Source organism: Anabrus simplex, chromosome 1, assembly GCF_040414725.1.
Source record: "Anabrus simplex isolate iqAnaSimp1 chromosome 1, ASM4041472v1, whole genome shotgun sequence".
Lineage (NCBI taxonomy): Eukaryota > Metazoa > Arthropoda > Insecta > Orthoptera > Tettigoniidae > Anabrus > Anabrus simplex.
The window spans coordinates 446,379,245-446,384,542 of record NC_090265.1 but is presented as its reverse complement, the minus strand read 5'-3'; positions in this window follow the sequence as shown (position 1 = coordinate 446,384,542).

Here is a 5,298-nt window from a genome sequence, read left to right as displayed (position 1 = left end):
ATTAATTCTAGGTACAGAATCTTCTTCTTATCCTTCCAGGTTTTGTCTCAATTACTTTGGATCGGCAGTACACGTGGATTTCTCCAGTTTTACTGCCGGTTGACCTTCAAGACGCCTACCCCATGTAGAGGGATGAATTCACTGTTGTTTTTGTCTATGGTGGTTAGCAGTGTGATATGTTATGTGTATGAAGAAAATCAGCACCAGGCAGAAGAATTAATCAGGCGTGCCTAATATCCCCAGCACGACCGTGAATGGAACCCAGAACCTTTTAAGTCAAAGACCACTACACTGAACTTCATCCAATTATTATTATTATTATTATTATTATTATTATTATTACATACATTATCCTTATAGACCGTTATGCCTTTCAGCGTTCGGTCTGCAAGCCTCTGTGACTTTACTAACCGTCGCCACAATCCTCTATTTGCAACTAGTGCTGTGGTCTCATTTAGTTCTACACCTCCTATTTTTAAATCGTTTGAAACTGAGTCTAACCATCGTCGTCTTGGTCTACCTCTACTTCTCTTACCCTCCACAGCAGAGTCCATTATTCTCCTAGGTAACCTATCCTCCTCCATTCGCCTCACATGACCCCACCACCGAAGCCGGTTTATGCGTACAGCTTCATCCATCGAGTTCATTCCTAAATTTGCCTTTATCTCCTCATTCCGACTACCCTCCTGCCATTGTTCCCACCTGTTTGTACCAGCAATCATTCTTGCTACTTTCATGTCAGTTACTTCTAACTTATGAATGAGATATCCTGAGTCCACCCAGCTTTCACTCCCGTAAAGCAATGTTGGTCTGAAAACAGACCGATGTAAAGATAGTTTCGCCTGGGAGCTGACTTCCTTCTTACAGAATACTGCTGATCGCAACTGCGAGCTCACTGCATTAGCTTTACTACACCTTGATTCAATCTCACTTACTATATTACTATCCTGGGAGAACACACAACCTAAATACTTGAAATCATCGACCTGTTCTAGCTTTGTATCACCAATCTGACATTCAGTTCTGTTGAATTTCTTACACAGCTGTTTATTCCTCTCGTAGCATTTTTCAATTACCTGGCACATACTGAAAATCTGATCCTGACAGCCCCTCTGTGGTCTGAAACTACACTCGTTTTCATCCAACTTCTTCTCAACCACTGATCGCATCCTCCCTTCCAAGATGCCAGTGAATACTTTGCCTGGCATACTAATCAATGAGATACCTCGATAATTGTTGCAATCCTTCCTGTTCCCTTGCTTATAGATAGGTGCAATTACTGCTTTTGTCCAATCTGAAGGTACCTTGCCAACACTCCATGCTAATCTTACTACTCTATAACGCCATTTCATCCCTGGCTTCCCTCTGTACTTCACTATTTCAGGTCTAATTTCATCTATTCCTGCTGCTTTATGACAATGGAGTTTATTTACCATCTTTTCCACTTCATCAAGCGTAACTTCACCAACATCATTTTCCTCCTCCCCATGAGCTCGGCTGTTAGCAACACCACCAGGAAGATTTCCTTTTAAGTTGGGAAGATGTTCAAAATATTCTCTCCACCTCTCCAGTGATTCCATAGGATCTATTATGAGTTCACCTGAATTGCCCAAAACACTGTTCATTTCCTTTTTCCCTCCCTTCCTAAGATTCTTTATTACTGTCCAGAAAGGTTTCCCTGCTGCTTGACCTATCCTTTCAAGGTTATTACCAAAATCTTCTCATTGCTTCTTTATGGATTCAGTAACTATTCGTTTCGGTTTTTTTTTTTCTTTCATCTACGTACAATTCCCTGTCTGCATCGGCCCTTGTTTGGAGCCATTTCTGATAAGCCTTCTTTTTACGTTTACAAGCTGCTCTCACTTCATCGTTCTACCAAGATGTTCGATTTTCCCCATCTTTTCACACAGTTGTTCCTAGGCATTCTCTTGTTGTTTCTACTACAGCATCTCTGTAAGTCACCCATTCTCTTTCTATATCCTGAACCTGCTTTCTGTGTAATGTTCGAAATTTATAACTAATCATATCCATGTACTTCTGTCTATTTTCCTCGTTCTGGAGATTTTCTAACCTTATTCGTTTGCAGACAGATTTCATTTTTTCTACCCTAGGCCTAGAGATACTTAGTTCACTACACATCAGATAGTTGTCTGTAAGATCGAAAAGTCCCCGGAAAGATCGTACATTCCTAACAAACTTCCTAAATTCTAAGTCGGTTAAGATATAGTCTATTACGGATCTGGTACTCCTAGCCTGCCATGTGTAGCGGTGACTAGCCTTATGCTTGAAGAATGTAGTCGTAACTGCTAAACCCATACTAGCACAGAAGTCCAGCAACCGCTTCCCATTCCCATTAGCTTCCATATCTTCCCCACATTTACCAATCACCCTCTCGTATCCTTCAGTTCTATTTCCAACTCTCGCATTGAAATCACCCGTTAACAATATTTTATTATCCTTGCTGTTGACCCTGACTACGATGTCACTCAATGCTTCATAAAACTTGTCAACTTCATCATCATCTGCACCCTCACATGGTGAATAAACTGAGACAATTCTCGTCCTAATTCCTCCAACTGACAAATCTACCCACATTATTCGCTCATTTACGTGCCTAACAGAAACTATGTTGTGTGCAGTGGTATTCCTGATAAACAGCCCTACCCCATACTCTGCCTTTCCCTTTCTAACACCCGTCAAGTGCACTTTATAATCTCCTATCGTTTTCTCGTTATCTCCCCTCTACCGAATATCACTTACTCCTAGCACATCCAGATGCATCCTTTTTGCTGACTCAGCCAGTTCTACTTTCTTTTCTTCCATAAGTCCCATGAATATTGAGAGGTCCCCAACAAATTCCATTTCGTTCGCCATTTCCAACGAGTACCTCGCCTGTAAAATGGGAATAGGACTCCGTTATTCCCATAGGTCCGAGGCTTGCTTAAAATGTTCTGAGGTCGGTAAATTCATGAAGCAGGATGCTACCCTACTTGCACATAGTCCAAGTGAGGATCTCTCCTCTAACGGGTTAGTCCTAGCCGTCTGAGCACAAAGAGGGCCATGACTCAGGATGATATGTCCGAGATGCCCACTCCCATTCCATAGCAACTGGTATCCCGACTCTCAGGACCACTTACCAGGCCACTCAGCCGTTGCCCATGGTTCACGAACTAGGAAGTGACTACAGTAACCCACACCATGAACCATTATTATTATTATTATTATTATTATTATTATTATTATTATTATTATTGATTCGTTATGCCCAACTACGGAGCGCGTGTGAACTTATTTAGCACAACGTTTCGTTTCTTCTTGTCTTCCGAAATCTCTTCATCCTTTCGCTGTGCTTCTTTTTGCGTTCTTCCGTCCATCCTGTAGCTTGCCTTTTAGGTTGATCGGAAAATTTATGTTTGTTTATGAGATTTCAGATCTTTTCTGTCTTGCAAGATCTCTCCATTTATACTAACTTCCTGAAGATCTTTGTTTATTTCTGTAAGCCAGTTGTAATTTTTTAGAGATACTGCGAGATTTGGTATTTTTTTTGTTAGCCTATTGTTATCCATCCTGATCAGGTAACTAAAGAATTTTAATCTCTCCTTTTTTCTAATGGTGTCTGTGATTTTTTACTGTTACTTGATAGATTTCCTGTGATTTCCTTTTCATCCAAATACCATTTTCGCATGTAGGTCCTAGAATTTTCCTGAGTTTTATCTCCTCTTGTTTTTCGATATTTTTATTTGTGATCTGCCAACAATTATCAGAGTTTCTGATGCATAAAGGGTTTCTGGTTTGACAACTGTGTTGTACTGTCGTTATTATTATTATTATTATTATTATTATTATTATTATTATTATTATTATTATTATTATTATTATTATTATTATTATTGTCTGAAAATGAAACAAAAATCATTAGATCATATGTTCTAGGTACAGAACTCGAAAATGAACGACAGTCAGAACTCTTAGAATAGAATTTTGTTTGCTTTACGTCGCACCGACACAGATATGTCTTATGGCGATGATGGGATAGGAAAGGTCTAGGAAGTGGAAGGAAGCGGCCGTGGTCTCAATTAAGGTACAGCCCCGGCATTCGCCTGGTGTGAAAATGGGAAACCATGGAATACCATCTTCAGGGCTGCCGACAGTGGGGCTCGAACCGACTATCTCCCGAATGCTGGATACTGGCCGCACTTAAGCGACTGCAGCTATTGAGCTCGGTGGAATAGAAACTTATCATCGACAGATACCATTACCATTACAAGGCGAAAGACCCTTTAGACAAAACACCTGAGCCAAACCAGTTCCTCCTCACTGATCATTAAAGCTTTCTAACTAATACCCCAATGATGCACTGTACTTTATGGTTCAGAAAATATATTTAATGCTCTACTATTGAAGAGCGGCCATCAGATTGCCACAACAAAATAGAGCGAATGTTTTAATCTATCGAAGTTACCCAGAGCTCTATTGGAGCACACACTGGCTGTACTATCAAACTTGCACGCTACTAAGAGACGTATGAGAGAATTCCGTATTTGATCCAGCTGACACCACCTATTGCAGGACAATACACTTTATGTTTCGGGTAGTATAGGGTACGAGGGGGCTGAGCGACAGCAGAGGGGTGAGTGTTGACCATATATCCCCCGTTCAGGGGGTGGTAAAGAAGGGGGAGGCATATCTGAGATTCGCCTCATCTTCATGCTGGATGCACTTGCTGTTTCTCTATTGTACACAGGTTACCTCGGGGTTTGGAAGGTGGGAGGAATTATGAATGGGGAGGAGGAGCAGCAGGTTTTTAGAGTGGGGGTTCGATTACAACAACAAGAACAATTTAATATGTGTGGTGGATGTCAAATGACAAGGCCTAGTTGGTCCTCAACTCTCAGTTCGATTGGTCGACTCTACTCCAGTTCGACACTGGGAAGACTAAGTGTTCTGTTCATTTCTCTTCGAGCGGATGTCAAAGTAGCAAAGGTTTCCGATTACCAAGTATCGTGTTGATAATCAGCAATCAATTAATCAGGAATATTTGTAGAACACTACGGAATTTCCTCTGAGAAACTTCAATGTCGTCTACTGCAGTAATTATAATAATTCATTCTGATTTTATTTCGTTCTAACAGTGTTCCTCACTTTTGAGATATAGCTAAACATGTCCTCCGTTTAATCATATACCATAATATTAAAACAAATAAACACAACGCAAGGAAATTAAATACCAGTGGTATGACGATATATGCAACATTCAACCAGAGGGTGAAATCTTTTCCACTACAAACCCAGCTCATC